We start from the raw sequence: 22,998 nt of genomic DNA on the forward strand, positions 1-22,998 counted from the left end.
TATTTAGGACTGGCTTAAGAGTGCTCTGTCTCCAGAGATACTGTTTACAATTCTTTAAAATATACATTGAGTAAGCTTGGGCTCAAACCATTACTTCATCAATCTGCTTACAGCCCCAATCATTTAAATTTAGCAATTCTTGCACATGCACTAAAGTCTGACCCCAAACATGGCCCCCTTGGTATGCAGATCGATTAACATGTTGAAGAAGAGCATTTTCTGTAAGTGGGATATTTTCAATAGTTCTGTTGCCACTTGCAAACATGAATTGGTGAGCACCGTTTATTTCATACGAAGGACAAGTTCACCTATACATTAGTACAATGAATCGCTCGAAATTTCTGAAGTGAAAAGGATCAACAGAACTTGGTCGATCTGACAGAAATTTAAATGCGGTAGTAGCAGAAGATAGTGCCATCCAGGTGTCACATCCTGCTTTCTTCCCTCTCCCATGAAAAGGTGATGTGGTGTCGCAACCTATAACAGCATGGAAAAATGGCAGATATTCACATATATCAATGCCTAAGCTTGCTGCAATACTGTGAGCCGGTATGTAGTGGAACGTTTGTTCCTGTACCTAATGCTAACCACAATTCTTGACATCGATTGTGTTTAACATTCCTCATTACTGCAAGGCGATATCATTTTGAAATTCGTAATTGGTGTGGAGCTTGCAACTTATCCTGACAGGTGGCAATTACTTGCTTCCCTTCGATGTTAATAAGTTGCACACGCCTACTCAGTAAACCAAACAACTCTGTCTTGTTTTTATCTTGTTTAAGAAACTATGCCAATCTTTGGGTACAGGAGTGTTAGATTCAACATGAAGTAAAAGACCCTCACCTCTTTTTTCTCTAACACTTTGCTTGATGCTTCTAGTAATATATATATTATCTCACACAAGATCCAATAGTTTCACGTTCCTTGCTTGAGTTTCTATTTAGGGACACAAAAAACTGTTGAAGTGTAAACAAATATTTTACAAGGCTTGGGAGGTAGCATATTTGCTATAGCTGCACCATCTAATATATTCACATCCACCTCTGAAGCAGTGTTGTGTGTAGTGGTACTTCCGGAGGTGCAGTCCAATAGCTGCAACTTCTGTCCTTGTCTGAGTTTTTTATTCACAGATATAGAAGGCGTAAAAGACCGATTCTCCTGATTGAAAAATTCTTCCAAATTACCTTTCCTTGCCCGGCACCCAATATATAATCTAGCAAATAGATCGCAATTACTTTTTAACGAGGATATTTTATCTTTAGGCTCAGCCGTTTTATTCAATGTAAGTAATTGAAGTTTGTTCCTTGGTATTGGATCTGTTATGGACTTCGAACATGTTTGCAATACCTCATTACATTACGATCTACCTACTTCATGTGCTGTTTTCACCGCTGTGATAACTGTAGCAGGCATAACGTTGTTGCTGTGCAGATTGAATAGATCATTGCTCTCCTCCATAAACCTATTACCAACTTCCTCAATTGTGTACAGCAGAGATTTGACACCTTTTGAGAAAGATTTGTGTACACTAGGTATTTGAACATGGTGGCAGAGGTTGTTTTTTGGCATTCACAAATATTTGTTCTAATTCATTTTCAACTCTGGAAATCTCTGGCCCGTTCATCTTCTGAGAGGTCCTGGATTTTTTCTGCTCATGCTCATGATTTTGATCTAGAGTAATTGATGAAAATGTGTAGATGCTTTTATTGGCAGCAAACGTTCCTTTAACAAACTCTGAGTGAACGTGTGGGTGGCATTCAGCTATTGTCGCTGTGTTGTGAGTGTGGGCAGCCAACCATCGAGAATAATGACTATGATCTGTAGCAAACATCCATGGAACCATCTGATCAAGTACTTGTACATACAAATCAAAGTTGCCCTTTGTATTTGAACAAACATATTCAAGTGCAAGTATATGCATATCCATAACAATTGCCCAAAATAGGAAGTGTGGGTGCATGTTCGATGTCTGCTTAAATCTCTTATTTCTCCATGGGACTGTCTAGATTCAAGATGGCTTTGATAAGCCTTCCTCTGTAATATGTACAGTGCACCAACAGCAATTGGATGAGCATGACGTGTATGGGCTAAGTGGGAAACCTTAAGTATAACATCAGCTTTACCTATGGTAACGATGTCAGCTGGCACTAAAATACTGGTCCTTCCACTTTTTGAAAGCCAGTTTCCAAGTACTTGAAAGAAAGTAATTTCGATATGAAGTCCCCCATCATCACAACATATTTATCTTCACCATATTAATGTGGTACATCTCATTGAATTTGTTTTGCTAGGGCAAAGAGACGTTGGTCCATTGAAATAATAGGTGTTTGTCCTGGATTGAGATAATGAACAGACTCTTTAATGACTTTCATGCAAATCAAGACCATGGATTTAGAATGGGCACTTTCTGTGAACAGTGGCAACAATGCAGTAGTTGACAGTGGTTTATTAATTGGTGTTAGCAATGATGCATGATATGCTGCCTAAAATATGCTGTATTCAAAAGAAATATTTCCACTCTCAACATTGCGCATGACTCTTTCAAGCCACTTATATTCATATGTATTAGCAGCATCAATAAGATCACTTTGGCAATCAGCGCCGACAGATAGTAGTGGAACGTCATAATCTGTATTGTTCATTGAAGCTGGTTTGATATTTGTATACAGTAATGGTAGATTTGAAATCTATTTTGACTTTGCCATATTAGGATTAATCACCACAATACCATGATCAATTCCTTCTGGTTCTTGTTCTGGGTGTTGTGTCAGAGTTATTGGTATTCCATGAAAGGAATCTTTAGCTGTCATGGAACTTGGGTTGTGAGTTATGTAATCAATATGTCCACTTGCAGCTTTAGTTTTGGTGGCCCAAATATCGTTCACCCTCATTCAGTGTGCAAATGCTATTTCCTAAGTCAGCAGATATTTGCAAAACCCTATCATATGAAATACAAATTGCTAGTTTATTGAACTTGTCTATAAGTTCTCAATTTCTCATTTGACTGTGAATAGAAAGAGCAATGTGTATGGACAAAGGAGTTTCTTTGTTGCTGTTATGTATTGGAACTGAAGAAGAGTCTGTTCTTGAATTCTTTACACTGTTAAACATCAGTAATTCAAAGATAGACAACACTATATTGGTTGTGGATGTTTCACAGGAATACTGATCTCTTATGTCCTATCCATCAACTATCATTTAACAAGAGCAAGAAGCGATTCCTGAACTGCTCAGTTTCTACAGTCATCCCCAAACGTTTCATTGAAGTTTACAGATTTCTGCATCATGTCCCTCCTAACAACGTTTGCTGCGTTAGCAATATTTACGGCATCAGAATCTGACTTGTCACAGGCAAATACTGATGATGATCGTACGTCATCTTCGAAAGCTAACAAGATATAAGATATAAACATTTTCTAAAACACATTGAAAAACAGCCGCTGACGACGCAAGGTCGAAAGGCATCCTTTTAAACTGAAAGGTACCCATGGGCGACACAAAGGCTGTAAGATGGCGTGATGACTCATCAAGTACTACTTGATGATAAGCAGATGCTAAATTAATTTTTGAAAAAAACTTAGGGGTCGATTATGTTGGCGGGTGGATCGCCACCGCCCGCATGGCGGTGGCGAACTGCCCGCCAATTTCCACCACCCGCCTCCTATTTCCCCCCTCCCCATTGCGATGGCGGGGGGGACCCCGGCGGACGGAAAGACCGTCCACCGGTTTTCCGTCAGTCGAACATGGAAAGGCATGCTGATCTGCATTCAGGGGCCCCCAGGGTGATGGGGGGGTGCACATGGGGGGTGCCCCCCCAGCATTTGCATGCACAAGGTGGCAGGCACCACGCGGTGCCTGTCACATTGTGCATTCAAATGCACAACATGCATTTTTTACCTTGCGTAGGGTGCTGCTTGCAGCACCGCCCGCCGCAATGTAAAAAAAGTGCGGCGGGCGCATCCTAATGCCAACGGTGGGACCGCGGGTGGTCCCTTTAACCGTTGCGGGTAATAGACCCCTTAGCACCTGAAAATGTACTGATGATGTCATCAATTCTAGGTAGGGGATGAGAGTCAATCCAAATGACCTTGTTAAGGCTCCTGGGGTCAACACAGACTCTTAATTGCCCATTCTTCTTCCTAGCAATAACTAAGGAGACAACCATAAAGAAGACTCAATGGGTTCTATCACATCTTCATTACACATCTTCTTCAGAATCTTTGCTAAGTCCTCACGCACTGTGAGAAGTTGGCCTGGCATATGCTGGTCACTAGTTATAGTGGCCACCTTGCACCAGTCCAATTCGACTCTTATGGTAGATAGGTTTAAGACAACCTTTTAAAGAAAGCTATCCTAGTGGTAGCTGTGGAGAGCAGCCTTCAGGCTAAGTCTCTGAGGAATGTAAAGCAGCTTGTTTTATTTTATAATCTCTTGAATTACCAAATGAAAGGACACCACACAGGTATATATATCAAATATATATGTATTTATTTCTAGACACACTCTACTAATCTCTTTATGAGATTAGAAGTCAGGAACACATTAAAATATCAACGTTTCACAATAAGTTAAGCACAAATATGGCTGGGGCCCTAGGGGCGTACCAGACCATATACTAAAAAAGAGGTTTAGGAAAGTCGACTTGCAAGGGGACAAGGCCTAGGGCCTGTAGAAACGCTGGGGCTTCACTAATGCAGCAAAAGCAGGTAAGTAAAAGACCCACGAGAGACGCGGTGCAGTTTGAGAACACAGCCGTGGGTTCCCTATTGATTTCAATGGAGCAAGTCGCGGTTGGATTTTTAAAGTTTTAGGGTACTTCGAGGAAGTCTACAAGCAAGCCACTTACAAGGTAAGTAATTCGAGGGCAAACACACACTAGAGCACCGGAGTGCACGAGTTACCTCACCCAGGGAAGCCGGGTGCATAGGTGTCTTTTGGTGTCGGGTCGCGTCGCTGTTTTCTTTGGAAGCCAAAGAAGATTTGCTGCTTGCGAAGACTGAAGAAGTGTCCGGTGGAATCCAAGGGTGGATTCAGGATGAAGATGACCTGAAAGCAGAAGGGACAGTGTTCACAGTCACTTGCCAGTGACCCGGGGCCAGGAAGATGGATGCCCACGGAAGTCGGGTGATTTCAGGTGATCAAGGGTGTTTTGACTCTTCGCTCATGAGGACCAGGAGGCATCGACGATGACCAGCAGCTGGATTCGGAGTGTCCCATGATGTCTGCAGCTTACTGAGGTGTCGGCAACCGGATTGGAGCCAACAAGTCTTGGCAACAGCAAGTCTCGTGGAAAGTGAATAAAGCAAGGTCTGAGGGACTCACCCATCAAGGGTGAGTGAGGGCAGGCCTGGAGCAATGAGGGAAGCCCTTTGGTTTGATCAGAAAGTCTTCGGGGGACCCACAGGCCAACAGGCAAGGGATCGCGAAGACGCCTCGTGAGGAAATGCTTCACAAGAACCCACGGTCACTTGGGATGGGGTAGGCCTCTGATTTTCGCTGCAAAACCTGCTGGAGGCTTGGTCCACAAATGGTCCAATGCACAAGTTCGCAGAGTGTCGTGAAGGGGTTGCACTCGACAATAGTGCACGGTACCCGGGTATTGCTGTTCCTCGTCACTCGTGGGTTCCACTTGCCTCAGCTCTACTGGGGACTCACAATGGCCATCGAGAAGTCAGGAAATCCACTTCCGGGGCTGCAGGAACTTCGGACTCCGGCGGGAGCGGGAAAGTTTGCGACAGTTGATTAGAGTTTTTGGTGTCTGCCGAGCAGGGGAGTCACTCCTTGACTCCAAGGGAGATTCTTCCGTCTTCCAAAGGTAACGGAACGTCGAAGGGCCAGGATTCTTCTTGTAAAGCGTTGTCCAGGGATATCTAGTTTGCAATGGCAAGGGTTCCCTATCTTATACTAAGAGAAAGGGAGGGACTAGCTTTATGACCACTCCTCTGGGAGGGTCAGGGTAGGGGGTGCTTACACCCACTTCCCTTTGTCCAGTTTCGCGCAAGAGCAGGGACAGGTAGCCCCTGAACCAGTTTGAGCTGGCATATGCACAGAGGAGCCTACTGCTCCCCCAGTGCAGGACTTCAAAGCACTCTAGAATTGCACCCCCCAGCCCCAAAACACTAAATCCTGTCTGGAAGGTGGTGACACCTCCCTGTGACAGGATGCCTATTGTTGGGCCTCCTCCACTGCGAGTTTCAGTCAGCAGCAGGAGGGAAGCCCAGTGTCTGTGCTGGTGGCATCCATTTTGTGATGCCAGGGCTCTTTCAGATTTCTACTGTGTTACAACAGTAGGTACATGTCGTCCCCTCTAGAAGGGTGGGATCATACTCCCACATCATGGATTGATGTGGGGGTATGATTCCAAGTTGTTTGACACCAAACACGACATGTTTTGATGCGGTCATTCCAACGTTAGCATTTATAATGCACTTAAGAGTATATGGTTTAACCGCATCCACAAACAACCACAGAGAATAGACTCTGCCAGCTGCAGAGGGGTCCTGCTCATGCAGAGACACCCCCTCACATTGTAAACCAAGCACCCTGCCCTCAGGATTGATAGGGCCTGCCATAGGGGTGGCTGATAGGTTTATATGTAAATGTAAATGTATAGGTATTTATATAGCGCCGATCACCACTACGGGTATCTCAGCGCTGTACTCATACTGCTGAAGGAACCCTTCCTGGCTTTCCATGTGGAGTGTCCACTCCTGGGCACCCCCATGGTGAAGCCAGGCATCCCAGCACTGTTGGGGGCCATTGTGGAGATTAAGCAAGCTATTGCCCAGAGTTGCAGCGTGGGATCCATGATTAGAGTAGGCACTGAGGCGAGAATATCCGGTCCGAGGAATTTATAGCCCGAGACCCTGCCATGGCGGGAATCGAACCCTGGTCCCGGACCGGTGCTCTGCATCGAGGTCTGCCGCTCTAACCATTGAGCCACACTGAATGGTGAAATATAGGAACCTAAACCTCAGTGAGGAGTGCTAACACTACCTCACCCAGGCTGCAGTAGCAGGCATGTGGTGTCAGATTGAGTCTGCTTCCCAGGGGTGGCATAATACATGCTTCAGCCCATGGTAGGCCTGTGAAGTGCTTATGCCCTAGGTACCTAAGGTACCATATACTAGGGGCTCATAAGGTACCACAGTATCCAATCACTAGTGCATCTAATATGCACACCAAGTCGTTTAGAGAGAACAGTGAGACTGGGGCCCTGATTAGCAGGGACCCAGCCAGACTATAGCCAGAAACCAGTGTTAACATCAGAAAAAAAAGTGGGGGCAACATAAGTGCAGATCCTACTCTCCTACACAACCCCCCACCAAACGCAGGGACACTAAACTAACCTTGACCAGTTGAGTCTTCGCGTTCTAAGTGAAAATACCTTGAGAGTCCATCTGCATTGGCATGTTGGGTCCCAGGTCTATGTTCCACTGTATAGTCCATCCCCTGTAGGGAAATGGACCACCTGAGCAGTTTAGTATTTTCACCTTTCATCTGTTTGAGCCATAGGAGGGGCTTGTGGTCAGTCTGAACTATGAAGTGAGTGCCAAACAAGTATGGCCTCAGATTCTTCGGTGTCCACACCATAGCAAAGGCCTCCCTCTCTATAGCTGACCAACGTTTCTCTCTAGGGATCAGCCTTCTGCTTATGAAAGCTACTGGCTGGTCTTGACCTTCATCATTAAGTTGAGACAGTACAGCTCCCACACCCAGCTCTGAAGCATCTGTTTGGACAATGAACTTATTTTTGTAGTCTGGACTCTGCAAGATGGGGGCAGTGCACATTGCCTGCTTTAGGTCATCAAATGCCTTTTGACAGCTTGCTGTCCACTGAACCTTTTTTGGCATTTTCTTAGAGGTCAGATCATATAAGGGGGTCACTATAGATCCATATCCCTTAACAAACCTCCTATAGTACCCAGTCGGGCCTAAAAAGGCTCTAACCTGTGTCTGGGTTGTTGGAGCTACCCATTCCAGTATGGTTTGGATTTTGCTCTGCAATGGTTGAACCTGGCCTCCACCTACAAGGTGGCCCAGGTACACAACCTGACTCTGCCCTATCTGGCACTTAGTGGCCTTGATAGTGAGGCCTGCTTTTTGCAGGGCCTCCAAAACATTTCTGAGGTGGACCAGGTGATCCTGCCAGGTGGAACTAAAGACAGCAATATCATCTAGATAAGCTGAGCAATAAGTGTCCATACCAGTCAGAACTTTATTCACCAACATCTGAAAAGTGGCAGGTGCATTTTTCAAACCAAAGGGCATCATCACAAAGTGATAGTGCCCACCAGGGGTTGAAAATGCTGTTTTGGCCTTGACCTCATCAGCTAACTTGATTTGCCAGTAGCCAGCTGTTAGGTCAAATGTACTAAGTTACTTGGCTGAGGCCAAAGTATCTATCAGTTCATCTGCCCTGGGAATTGGATAGGCATCAGTCCTGGTGACTGCATTGAGGCCTCTGTAGTCAACACAAATCCTCGTTTCTTTCTTACCACTCTGGTTATGAGGTTTAGGCACAAGGACTACTGGACTAGCCCAAGGGCTATATGAAGGCTCAATTACACCTAGTTCCAACATTTTCTGGACTTCTGTCCTGATACAATCCCTGACATGGTCAGGTTGCCTGTAGATTTTACTCTTTACAGGCAGCCTGTCTCCAGTGACCACCTCATGGGTGCACCAGGAAGTCTGACTTGGGGTCAGGCTAGACATATGTCTGAACTGTTGCAGAACTTGTCTGCATTCAGTTTGCTGATGATCAGTGAGGCTGCTTGCCAAAGCAACACCATCAACTGACCCATCATCAGGGTTCTGTGAGAGCAGGTCAGGGAGAGGGTCACTCTCCTCCTCCTGTTCCTCATCAGTTGCCATGACCAAGCCATTGTCAGCCCTGTCCACACATGGCTTTAATCTGTTGACATGGAACACCCTAAGGGGGTTCCTGGGAGTTCCAAGATCCACCAAGTAGGTGGCCTCTCCCTTTTTCTCAACAATTGTATGGGGGCCACTCCATTTGTCCTGGAGAGCTGATGGGGCCACAGGCTCCACCACCCACACTTTCTGGCCTGGCTGATAAACAGTCAGGACAGCCTTTTGGTCATGCCAAGTTTTTAGTAATTCTTGGCTAGCCTCAAGGTTTTTGGTTGCCTTCTTCATGTACTCTGCCATCCGGGAGCAGAGACCACATACATAGTCCATCACATCCTGTTTTGGAGGTTTGAGAGGTAACTCCCAGCCACCTTCACCAAACATAATGGACCTCTGACAGGGTGCCCAAACAGAAGTTCAAAAGGGCTGTAGCCAACCCCCTTCCGTGGGACCTCCCTGTATGCAAACAGAAGGCAGGGAAGTAAAAGGTCCCATTTTCGCCTAAGCTTTTCTGGAAAGCCTTTAATCATTCCCTTTAGGGTTTTGTTGAACCTTTCAACTAACCATTGCATTGTGGGTGATAGGGAGTAGTGAACTTGTAGTTTACACCACTCTCCTTCCACATTGCTTTTAGATACCCTGACATGAAGTTTGTACCTCTGTCAGATATAACCTCCTTAGGGAAACCCACTCTGAAGAAAATCCAAAGAGGGCTCTTGCCACCACAGGGGTTGTGGTGGTCCTGAGGGGATTTGCTTCTGGGTACCTGGTGGCATGATCCACTACCACCAGGATAAACCTGTGCCCAGATGCTGTTGGAGGGTGAAGGGGACCAACAATGTCAATCCCTACCCTTTCAAAGGGAACCCCCACCACAGGTAGTGGTATCAGGGGGGCCTTTGTTGTGCCACCTTACTCGCCACTGGCTTGGCAAGTGACACAGGAGTGACAAAACTCCTTGGTGTCCTCTGACATGTGTGGCTAATGAAAATGTGGAACAAGCCTGTCCCAGGTCTTGTTTTGGCCCAAGTATCCTGCCAATGGGATATCATGTGCTGGGGTCAAGAAGAACCTCCCAAACTTCTGAGCTACCCCTGGTGGCTCCAGGGGTAGGATCTCTATCCTCAGAATATATGAGTCCTTCATCCCAATAAACTTTATGGGACCCACTAGCACTCCCAGCAGCCTCAGCAGCAGCCTGTTGTCTGAGGGGTTCAAGAGAGGGACAGCACTGTTGCTCCTTACTCAGATCTTCCCTGGAAGGGCCCCCTGCCCCCAATAACTCAACCTGACCAGGCTCAGGTTCCTCTGGGGCAGTTCCTTCTTCAGGCTTTGATTCTCCTCCCTCAGGAGGGGAATCTGAGATCTGAGACAGGGGGAAGGCACTGCTTTAACCCTACTGCTCCTCCTCTTGGGTAGCATCTGGTCCATAGTTTCAGGATCCAGAGCTGGTTCAGCTTTATGCATTTTGGCCTGTGACCTGGTCACAGCAAATACCTCTGCAGGTATGCCCAACATCTCAGCATGAGTCCATAACTCCACTTCAGACAAGGCTGAAGTCTCCAGATCATTGCCCAATAGACATTCGACAGGGAGGTCTGCACTGACTACTACCTTTTTGAGGCCAGTTACCCCTCCCCAGGAGAAATTCACAACTGCTAGACTATGGTTGGTCATGACATTGCTTGCATTGGTCTGTGCAGGGTCCACTAGGTCCTCTGTCACCATGGTGACACTAGCACCTGTGTCCCTGAATGCCAAAGACTGTTTGCCATTAATTATAGGCTGCTGTTTATATTTGCCCAGATTACTGGGGCTCACAAGGAAGGACATGTCAATGTCTCCCTCACAAACCAGCATTGCCTGTGTGGTTTCTCTGACTAGGCCAGAGTCCACATCAGAACCCAGGGTCAACCCTACTACACCCTTATTCTGATTACCACCTCCACCAATACCTGCACTAGGGGCAACAGTTGCCTTAGGGGCTTGAGTGGTGGTGGTTTGGTCTTTGGACTTGGTACAATCAGAAGACCAGTGCCCTTTCTGTTTACAGAATTTGCACCAGGGCTTCTCTTGGCCTTTTACCTTTGTAGACTGTGAATCCCCACTATATGCAGATTTTTGGGGCCCTTGTGAAGACTTCTGGTCTTTTGACTTATCCCCACCTTTCTCTGAGCCTTTAGGATCCTGCTTCTTAGTGCCACCCCCTTGGTTCTGGGTTTTCTTCCTCACCCTGGTTCTGACCCATTTGCCTGCCTTCTTTCCCAATTCTTGGGGAGAGGTCAGATCAGAGTCCACCAGGTACTGATGCAACAACTGGTTTTGGCAATTATTAAGGATCTGTTCTCTCATTATAAGATTATACAATCCCTTAAAATCAGTTACTCTACTACCAACCAGCCAACCCTCCAGAGCCTTGGTTGCACAATCTACAAAGTCTGTCCAGTCCCGATTCTGTGCTTTTTGGGTGTCTCTGAACTTCAACCTGTACTGTTCAGTGGTTAAGCAAAACCCATCTATTAATGCACTTTTCAAGACATCATAATCATCAGCATCCTCTTCTCTAACAGTGAGGAGCTTATCTCTACCTTTATCTGAAAAGGAGAGCCACAAGATTGCGTCCCACTGTTTCTGGGGGACCTGTTGAACTTTACAGGCCCTCTCCATAGCTGTTATCCATTTGTGGATATCATCCCCACTCTGGTAGGGAGGAACAACCTTGGACAGGTTCCTATGGTCTGGAATGTAATCTCTGCCTCTAGGGACACTGTTGCTGCCACCAGGGGGTTCTAACCCCTCTTTCTTAGAAGCTCTCTGGAGCTCAAAGGCTTCTCTATCTAAGGCCAATTGATGGTTCTGAGGGCAAGCCTAGCTTCCTCATACTGGAGCATCTTGTACCTTCTTTCAGAGGAGGTCTCTCTTCTATTACAGTATGAGTTCCTCTGGTGGACAGAATCTCTGTCAGAGTGGTATGAGTGGTTAGATTCCCTTGAGGGGGACCTAGGCCTCTCTTTCACTGTCAGCTCTCTTAGGGAGAATTCCTCTGTCCTGTGCAGACCCTTGTGGGTCTGGCCCTTCAATCACAGACTCCAGGTTATCTTGATTTTCATCATCTGACCCAGAGACTATGGCTGACCCACCCCCTGATCCAGATCCACTAGCTCCTAGAGCCAGTCTAAGATCATCTGCTATCAGTATATTTATCAGGTGTAGTGTGGAGGGACTCTGTCCTAACCCCAGGTGTCTTGCAACACACATGGCCTTCAAGTCAAAGAAGGTCATGTCCTTATACTGAGGTTGGGTGGACCCACTGTCTCCATCCCTTGAGGACATTCTAGTGTTATGCAGTGTTCCACTACCTACACTAGTTTGTGGCCTACTGATCCTAGCTTGAGCTGTAGCAAGGGTGTGCTATCCCTTCACAAACAACTTTAAGTTCAGTAGAACTTATTGATACTAAGCTTGACTTTTATATGTACCTTGAGTGCCTTTAGTGGTTTTCAGTTAGTAATTCAGAGATTAGAGATTTTCTGGTAAAACAATGGCAAGCTGGAATCCCACCGCTGCCACCAATGTGAGAAGTTGGCCTGGCATATGCTGGTCACTAGTTATAGTGGCTACCTGACACCAGTCCAATTCGACTCTTATGGTAGATAGGTTTAAGACAACCTTTTAAAGAACGCTATCCTAGTGGTAGATGTGGAGAGCAGTCTTCAGGCTAAGTCTCTGAGGAATGTAAAGAAGCTTCTTTTACCATATAATCACTTGAATTACCAAATGAAAGGCCACCACACAGGTAAATATATCAAATATATATGTATTTATTTCTAGACACACTATACTAATCTCTTTATGAGATTAGAAGTCAGGAACACATTCAAATATCAACGTTTCACAATAAGTTAAGCACAAATGTGGCTGGGGCCCTAGGGGCGTACCAGACCATATACTAAAAAAGAGGTTTAGGAAAGTAGACTTGCAAGGGGACAAGGCCTAGAAACTTGATAACGCCAGACGTGTTTGGCTCTTCAACAAATGTAACTTCCCACCATTTACTATAATATTCAACAGCTACAATGGCAAGTTTAAACTTGCATGGTAGAACACTGAAAGGTCCAATGAAATCAATGGCGAGCTTGGACCACACAGATTCAGGTAAACTGATAGGCTGGAGTGGAACCGCTTCAGTCTTGAGTCCTTTATCACTGGTAGCACACTTAACACAGGCTCGAACACTAGCAATAATAGCAGAATCCATCCCTGGCCACCAATAACTGTCTCAGATTTTCCTTTTAGTTATGGTCTGGCCTAAGTGTCCCTCATGTCCATACGTAATGATCCTGTCTCCTAAACAAACAGGTGGAATAAATGTATCCCCCTGTACCAACATCTCATTTTCTTCAATTGACAATTCATCAGATACCTTAAAATAAGTTCATAGAGCCTTTTCTTTAGGCCATCCATTCATCACATATTTCCTTACATTTTCCAGTTCAACATCTTTTAAAGATTCAGAATTCCACTCTTGTGCAGTTAAAGGAGTGTCATGACAAACATCAACACTTGCAATTAGACACTCTGCATCATTTTCATCGTTATTCTCAGGATAATCAGTAAAACTTAAGGGTGAGCGAGATAGATAATCCGCCCTAATGTTCTTACCACCAGGAATATGTTCAACAGTGATATTATATTGTAAAAGTTTTTAACTTAATCTTGCTATTCTTGGTGTGTGATCTTTAATAACAGAACCACTTAAGATACGTACTAAAGGTTTATGATCAGTCTTGAGAACAAATTTTCTCCCCCAAATGAAACATTTAAATCGTTCAACTACCCAACAACAACCCAAAAGTTATTTCTCAATGACAGAGAAAACTTTTTCATTCAACCTCAAAGACCTAGAAGCAAAACCAATAGTCACTTCATTTTGTCCCTTCATCTGAGCAATAGTGGCTCCCAAACCATCATTACTTGCATCAACCGTGATGATGCACTCCTGAGCAGAATCGAAAGGTGCAAGAACACCCGCTGATATAATTTCTTTTTTCAACCTTTCAAATTCTTCTTGACAATTTCTTTCCCAGACAATTTCTTTCTCTTCTTTCAACAGTTCTCTTAACATGACAGTTTTAGCAGAGACATTTTGAATGAATTTGGAAAAAAACTCACAAAGTCCTAAAAATGAAGCAACATTCTCTTTTACTTTTTTGGAGTGGGAGCTCTGGCAATGGCATCTACTAATCCAGGTCTAGGTTCAACCCCTTTATCGGAAATTACATGACCCAGATACTCAATAGTGGCAAACTCACATTTCCCACAATTGGCAATAATTCCAAACTTTTCTAACCTCTCTAAAACTGTACGCATGCATTTGTTGTGAATGAACAAATTTTCTCCCGCGATTAGGATGTCATCTTGGAAAGTTACAACACCTTCAACTCCTTTTAAAACATTTTCTAAACCACAAAAACAGCAGCTGGCGACACAAGGTCGAAAGGCATCCTTTCAAACTGAAAGGTACCCATGGGCGACACAAAGGCTGTAAGATGGCGTGATGACTCATCAAGTACTACTTGATGATAAGCAGATGCTAAATCAATTTTTGAAAAAACGTAGGGGTCGATTATGTTGGCGGGCGGATCGCCACCGCCCGCATGACGGTGGCGATGCGCCCGCCAATTTCTACCACCTGCCTCCTATTTCCCCCCCTCCACATTAAGATGGCGGGGGTGGACCACGGCGGACAGAAAGACCATCCACCGATTTTCCGCCGGTCAACTCGTCGAAAAAGTGTTTAATATGGTGTCTGCAAGACACCGCCATCCATATTAAGATGACTGCAGAGATCAGCCTTTCCATGGCGGCAATGCCGCCATGGAAAGGCATGCGGATCTGCATTCAGGGGCCCGTTGCAGGCTCCCAGGGTGATGGGGTGCACATGGGGGGTACCTATGGTACCCCCAAGCATTTGCATGCACAACATGCATGTTTTACCTTGCGGAGGGTGCTGCTTGCAACACCACCGGCCGCAATATAAAAAATGTGGAATCATCCCAATGCCAACAGCGGCACCGCTGCACCTATGGCGGGCGGTCCGTTTAACCGTTGCGTGTAATAGACCCCTTAGCACCTGAAAATGTACTGATTATGTCATCTATTCTAGGTAGGGGATGAGAGTCAATCCAAATGACCTTGTTAAGGCTCCTGAGGTCAACACAGACTCTTAATTGCCCATTCTTCTTCCTGGCAATAACTAAAGGAGACAATCATAAAGAAGACTCAATTGGTTCTATCACACCTTCATTACACATCTTCTTCAGAATCTTTACTAAGTCCTCACACACTGTGAGAAGTTGGCCTGCCATATGCTGGTCACTAGTTATAGTGGCCACCTTGCACCAGTCCAATTTGACTCTTATGGTAGATAGATTTAAGATAACCTTTTAAAGAAAGCTATCCTAGCGGTAGCTGTGGAGAGCAGCCTTCATGCTAAGTCTCTGAGGAATGTAAAGCAGCTTGTTTTACCTTATAATCTCTTGAATTACCAAATGAAAGGACACCACACAGGTATATATATCAAATATATATGTATTTATTTCTAGACACACTCTACTAATCTCTTTATGAGATTAGAAGTCAGGAACACATTCAAATATCAATGTTTCACAATAAGTTAAGAACACATATGGCAGGGCCCTAGGGGCGTACCAGACCATATACTAAAAAAGAGGTTTAGGAAAGTCGACTTGCAAGGGGACAAGGCCTAGGGCCTGTAGAATCGCTGGGGCTTCACTAATGCAGCAAAAGCAGGTAATTAAAAGACCCACGGGAGACGCGTGCAGTGTGAGAACACAGCCGCGGGTTCCCTATTGATTTCAATGGAGCAAGTCGCGGTTGGATTTTTAACCCCTTGTATGCCCATGACGAGCTGGACTCGTCATGGAGCACAGTCGCGCTGTGCCCATGACGAGTCCAGCTCGTCATGAGGCATACCCCAGGGAATCCCTCTGGTGCAGGCACCAGAGGGATTCCCTTTGTGCCAAAATAGCCTCGGGAGCTGGGGAAGAGCTTCCCCAGCTCCCGAGCCCCCCCCCCCCTTTCACTGTAATGACGATCGGCGCGTACGTCGCGCCGACGTCATTACAGGCTCATTTCAGGTTTCACTTTGTACGTGCTCAGGGGGCTAACTCAGCCCCCTGAGCACATAGAAAGACGGGAGAGGTATCATTGGAAAGGGGAGAATCTCCCCTTTCCAGTGGATCCCTGCTTGGGGATTGCCACAGGAGGGCGATCCCCAAGCAGGGATCCACCCACTAGACACCAGGGAGGGGGGAGCGGCCCCTTGGGCAAGGGCCTTTGCTCCCCCCTGGTTATTTTTGGGCATTTTAGTCTTTTTGCCCCCCCTGGGGGGCAGATGGGGGCATTAGCCCCCAATCTGATCCCCCGGGAGGGTAAAAAGCCCACTAGACACCAGGGACTTTTTGTGAAACGAAAAATAGGGGTGGGGGCTGCCCAAAACGGGCAGGCTCATGCCCCCACCCCCGCCCCCAATTACTACAGTCTTTATGCCCCCCCCGGGGGGCAGATGGGGCATTGGCCCCTAATCTGCCCCTTCGGGGGGGCAGAAAGCCCACTAAACACCAGGGATTCGTTTTTAGTTTTTTTTAGGGTGAGGGCTGCCCGCAACGGGCACGCCAATGCCCCCACCCACCTGCCACCATTACAGCCTTTCTGCCCCCCCCGGGGGGCAGATGGGGCATCGGCCCCCAATCTGCCCCCCCGGGGGGGGCAAAAAGCCCACTAGACACCAGGAAATTGTAAAAAAAAAAAATAGGGGTGGGGGCTGCCCAAAATGGGCAGGCCCATGCCCCCACCCCACCCCCCAAATATCACAGTCTTCCTGCCCCCCGGGGGGCATAGGGGTATTGGCCCCTAATTTGCCCCTTTGGGGGGGGCAGAAAGCCCACTATACACCAAGGATTTGTTTTCTGTTTTTTTTTAGGGTAGGGGCTGCCCGAAACGGGCACGCCAATGCCCCCACCCACCCGCCACCATTACCGCCTATGCATTGGCCCCCAATCTGCCCCCCCCGGGGGGGCAAAAAGACCACTAGACACCAGGGAATTGTAAAAAAAAAATAGGGGTGGGGGCTGCCCAAAACGGGCAGGCCCATGCCCCCACCCCACCCCCCAATTATCACAGTCTTTCTGCCCCCCCGGGGGGCAGATGGGGCATTGGCCCCTAATCTGCCCCTTCGGGGGGGGGGCAGAAAGCCCACTAAACACCAGGGATTTTTTTTGCGCAATTGTTTTTAGGATGTGGGTTGCCCGAAACGGGCACGCCAATGCCCCTACTCTCCCCCCCACAAAAATGACAGTCTTTCTGCCCCCCAGGAGGCAGATGGGAGCTGTAGCCCCCAATCTGGCCCCCCCTGGGGGCGCAGAATGCCCACTAGAAACCATGGATTTTTTTGTTTTATTAGTGTAGGGGTAGGGGCTCCCCAAAATGGGCATGACAATACCCCACCCCACCCCCAGAGAAATTCCAGTCTTTCTGCCCCCCCGGGAGGGCAGATGGTGGCAGTGGCCCCTGATCTGCCCCCCCTGGGGGGGGCAGAAAGCCCAGTAGGCGCCAGCAAGTATGTAGGCTTTTTTTATGCGTGCAAACCTCAAATTTAGCTGAAAAAAATCACCTTTTTCACACATTTTTGTGTGGGAGAGTTGAGGCATCACCGGGCTGACACAAATTTCCTACCACCCAGCGTTCCCCCGGGTCTCCCGATAAAAACGGTGCCTCACTCGTGTGGGAGGCCGAAGTACCCGCGACAGGTAAGGGCCCAAAACGTAGTGAGGCACACTACGTTTAGGACCCTTGCCTGTTGAGGCGCACTACGTTTTGGGGCCTTGCCTGTCGCGGGTACTTGGGCCTCCCACACGAGTGAGGCACTGTTTTTATCGGGAGACCCGGGGGAACGCTGGGTGGTAGGAAATTTGTGTCAGCCCGGTGATGCCTCAACTTTCCCACACAAAAATGTGTGAAAAAGGTGATTTTTTCAGCTACATTTGAGGTTTGCAGGGCATTCTGGGTAAGGAAACGTTGGGGATCCACGCAAGCCATACCTCCCTGGAATCCCCCGGGTGTCTAGTTTTCAGAAATGTGTGGGTTTGGTAGGTTCCCTTAGGTGGCCGCCGATCACCGGGCCAAAAACCCAGGTGACCCCCCTTGCAAAACCAGGTCGTTTTGAGGTAGGCAATTTTCATGTCGCCTCAATACGTTTTGGGGCCTTGCCTGTCGCGGGTACTTGGGCCTCCCACACGAGTGAGGCACCGTTTTTATCGGGAGACCCGGGGGAATGCTGGGTGGTAGGAAATTTGTGTCAGCCCGGTGATGCCTCAACTTTCCCACTCAAAAATGTGTGAAAAAGGTGTTTTTTTCAGCTAAATTTGAGGTTTGCAGGGCATTCTAGGTAAGGAAACGTTGGGGGATCCACGCAAGCCATACCTCCCTGGAATCCCCCAGGTGTCTAGTTTTCAGAATTGTGTGGGCTTGGTAGGTTCCCCTAGGTGGCCGCCGATCACCGGGCCAAAAACCCAGGTGACCCCCCTTGCAAAACCAGGTCGTTTTGAGGTAGGCAATTTTCATGTCGCCTCAATACGTTTTGGGGCCTTGCCTGTCGTGGGTACTTGGGCCTCCCACACGAGTGAGGCACCGTTTTTATCGGGAGACCTGGGGGAACGCTGGGTGGTAGGAAATTTGTGTCAGCCCGGTGATGCCTCAACTTTCCCACACAAAAATGTGTGAAAAAGGTGATTTTTTCAGCTAAATTTGAGGTTTGCAGGGCATTCTGGGTAAGGAAACTTTGGGGGATCCACGCAAGCCATACCTCCCTGGAATCCCCCGGGTGTCTAGTTTTCAGAAATGTGTGGGTTTGGTAGGTTCCCCTAGGTGGCCGCCGAACATGGGGCCAAAAACCTAGGTGACCCCCCTTGCAAAACCAGGTCGTTTTGAGGTAGGCAATTTTCATGTCGCCTCAATACGTTTTGGGCCCTTGCCTGTCGCGGGTACTTGGGCCTCCCACACAAGTGAGGCACCATTTTTACCGGGAGACCCGGGGGGACGCTGGGTGGTGGGAAATTTGCGTAAGCCCGGTGATGCCACAATTTTCCCACACAAAAATGTGTGAAAAATGTGATTTTTTCAGCTAAAATTGAGGTTTGCAGGGGATTCTGGGTATGGAAACGTTGGGGGATCCACGCAAGCCATGCCTCCCTGGAAGCACACGGGTGTCTAGTTTTCAAAAATGTATAGGTTTGCTAGGTTTCCCAAGGTGCCCGCAGAGCTAGGGCTCAAAAACTACAGCTAGACATTTTGCCAAAAAAGGGTCATTTTTCACTGCGAAATTGAGGTCTGACCACGTTGCGTTTTGCGCCGTTTCCTGTCGCGGGCACTAGGCCGACCCACACAAGTGAGGTACCGTTTTTCTTGTAAGACTTTTGGGAACACGGGGTGGGTGGAAATTTGTGGATCCATGCAGATGCCGGAACTTTCCACCACAGAAATGTGGGGAAAATGTGTTTTTTTTGTCAACTTTTTAGGTTTGCAAGGGATTCTGGGTAACATACCCTGGTGGGAGGCAGTCTAGTCACCCCATCTGGATTCCCCTGGGTGTCTAGTTTTCAAAAATGTATAGGTTTGCTAGGTTTCCCAAGGTGCCCGCATAGCTAGGGTTCAAAAACTACAGCTAGACATTTTGCCAAAAAAGGGTCATTTTTAACTGCGAAATTGAGGTGTGACCACATTGTGTTTTGCGCCGTTTCCTGTTGCGGGCACTAGGCCGACCCACACAAGTGAGGTACCATTTTTCTCGTAAGACTTTCGGGAACGCGGGGTGGGTGGAAATTTGTGGATCCACGCAGATTCCGGAACTTTCCACCACAGATATGTGGGGAAAATGTGTTTTTTTGTCAATTTTTTAGGTTTGCAAGGGATTCTGGGTAACAGACCCTGGTGGGGGGCAGCCAAGTCACCCCATCCTGGATTCCCCTGGGTGTCTAGTTTTCAAAAATGTATAGGTTTGCTAGGTTTCCCAAGGTGCCCGCATAGCTAGGGTTCAAAAACTACAGCTAGACATTTTGCCCAAAAAGGGTCATTTTTCACTGCGAAGTTGAGGTGTGACCACGTTGCGTTTTGCGCCGTTTCCTGTCGCGGGCACTAGGCCGACCCACACAAGTGAGGTACCGTTGTTCTCGTAAGACTTTGGGGAACACAGGGTGGGTGGAAATTTGTGGATCCACGCAGATTCCGGAACTTTCCACCACAGAAATGTGGGGAAAATTTGTTTTTTTTGACAATTGTTTAGGTTTGCAAGGGATTCTGGGTAACAGACCCTGGTGGGAGGCAGTCAAGTCACCCCATCCTGGATTCCCCTGGGTGTCTAGTTTTCAAAAATGTATAGGTTTGCTAGGTTTCCCAAGGTGCCCGCAGAGCTAGGGTTCAAAAACTGGAGCTAGGCACTTTGCCAAAAAAGGGTAAATTTTCACTGCGATATTGAGTTGTGACCACGTTGCGTTTTGCGCCGTTTCCTGTCGCGGGCACTATGCCTACCCACACAAGTGAGGTACCATTTTTATCGGGAGACTTAGGGTAATTCAGATTTGTAAAGGAACTGTTATTATCTATTGACTTTCGATGCATTTCTGCCTTCCAAATGAAAGATATTGTGTAAAAAAGAAGTCATTCTAAAAAATGACTCATAATTCTCATGCTAGTAAGAGTATTCCCAATTTCCGAAATGTGCAAATATCTACTGTTTCTAAACTCTATATTTTGTTCCCATTTCAGAAATACATAGGTGTCTTTCATACCGATTTTTCCATGTACACATTTTTACAGAATAATTACTATATACCCGGTACATAATAAAAAACCATTGCAAGTTGCTGCTCAGTTTTTGGCTCTGGGTTCGTCGGGTTCTTGGTGAACCTACAAGTCCTATATATCCCCACAACCAGTAATGTCCAGCGGATGTAATGGTATATTGCTTTCAAAGAGCTGTCATAATTAGAAGAAGTTACAGGTGAAAACGTTGACACAAAAGGCTGTTTTTTTCAACTAATTTTCAATTTATCCTATATTTAACTGTTAGTTTCTATAAAAAAAATCTTGATGGATCTACACAAATGACCCCTTGCTGAATTCAGCATTTTGTCTTCTTCTTGATAATGTATAGCTTTCCAGGATCCATTAATGCTTTTGTACCCATTTCTGCCATTAACTGGAAGGAGGTCAAAAGCACAAAAAATAGCAAAATTAGGCTATGTCCCAGAAAAATGCCAAAACTGTGTAAAAAATGTTGGGTTTCTGACAAAAGTCTGGTATCCCCGAAAAGCTGGGAAAATGGTGATTTCAACCCCACAAACCCTTTTTTGATAACATTTGCAGGGAAAAACCCAGATGCTTTCATTTGCAGCCCGTTTTTCCAATTTTTCCGAGAAAAAAAAATAAATTTGCTGTATTTTGGCTCATTTCTGTGACCCCTCTAGGAGAATCCACAAACCCTGAGTACCTTTAGAATCCCTATGATGTTGGAAGAAAAGGACGCAAATTTGGCGTGGATACCTTATGTGGTCAAAAAGTTACAGGGGCCTCAGCGCGAGGAAGTCTACAAGCAAGTACTTACAAGGTAAGTAATTCGAGGGCCAACACACACTAGGGCACCAGAGTGCACGAGTTACCTCACCCAGGGAAGCCGGCTGCATAGGTGTCTTTTGGTGTCGGGTCGCGTCGCTGTTTTCTATGGAAGCCAAAGAAGAGTTGCTGCTTGCGAAGACAGAAGAAGTGTCCGGTGGAATCCAAGGGTGGATTCAGGATGAAGATGACCTGAAAGCAGAAGGGACAGTGTTCACAGTCACTTGCCAGTGACCCGGGGCCAGGAAGATGGATGCCCATGGAAGTCGGGTGATTTCAGGTGATCAAGGGTGTTTTGACTCTTCGCTCACGAGGACTAGGAGGCATCAACGATGACCAGCAGCTGGATTCAGAGTGTCCCATGGCGTTTGCAGCTTACTGCGGTGTCGGCAACCAGATTGGAGCCAACAAGCCTTGGCAACAGCAAGTCTCATGGAAAGTGAATAAAGTCAGCGGTGCAGACCAGCAAGGTCTGAGGGACTCACCCAGCGAGGGTGAGTGAGGGCAGGCCTGGAGCAATCAGGGGAGCCCTTTGGTTTGATCAGAAAATCTTCGGGGGAACCACAAGCCAATGGGCAAGGGATCGCAAAGACGCCTTGTGAAGAAATGCTTCACAGGAGCCCACGGTCACTCGGGATGGGGTAGGCCTCTGATTTTCGCTGCAAAACCTGCTGGAGGCTTGGGCCACAAATGGTCCAATGCACAAGTTCATAGAACGTTGTGAAGGGGTTGCACTTGACAATAGTGCACGGTACCCGGGTATTGCTGTTCCTCATCACTCGTGGGGTCCACTCACCTCAGCTCTGCTGGGGACTCACAATGGCCATCGAGAAGTCAGGAAATCCACTTCCGGGGCTGCAGGGACTTCGTACTCCGGTGGGAGCGGGAAAGTTTGCAACATTTGATTCGAGTTTTTGGTGCCTGCCAAGCAGGGGAGTGACTCCTTGACTCCAAGGGAGATTCTTCCGTCTTCCAAAGGTAGTGGAACGTCGAAGGGCCAGGATTCTTCTTGTAAAGCGTTGTCCAGGGATATCTAGTTTGCAATGGCAAGGGTTCCCTATCTTATACTAAAAGAAAGGGAGGGACTAGTTTTATGACCACTCCTCTGGGAGGGTCAGGGTACGGGGTGGTTACACCCACTTCCCTTTGTCCAGTTTCACGCCAGAGCTGGGACAGGTAGCCCCTGAACCGGTTTGAGCTGGCATATGCACAGAGGAGCCTACTGCTCCCCCAGTGCAGGACTTCAAAGCACTCTAGAATTGCACCCACCTAGCCCCAATACACTAAATCCTGTCTGGAAGGTGGTGACACCTCCCTGTGACAGGATGCCTATTGTTGGGCCTCCTCCACTGCGAGTTTCAGTCAGCAGCAGGAGGGCACCCCAGTGTCTGTGCTGGTGGCATCCATTTTGTGATGCCAGGGCTCTTTCAGATT

The sequence above is a fragment of the Triturus cristatus genome, chromosome 5_1, assembly GCF_964204655.1.
Source record: "Triturus cristatus chromosome 5_1, aTriCri1.1, whole genome shotgun sequence".
In the NCBI taxonomy this organism is placed as follows: Eukaryota; Metazoa; Chordata; class Amphibia; order Caudata; family Salamandridae; genus Triturus; species Triturus cristatus.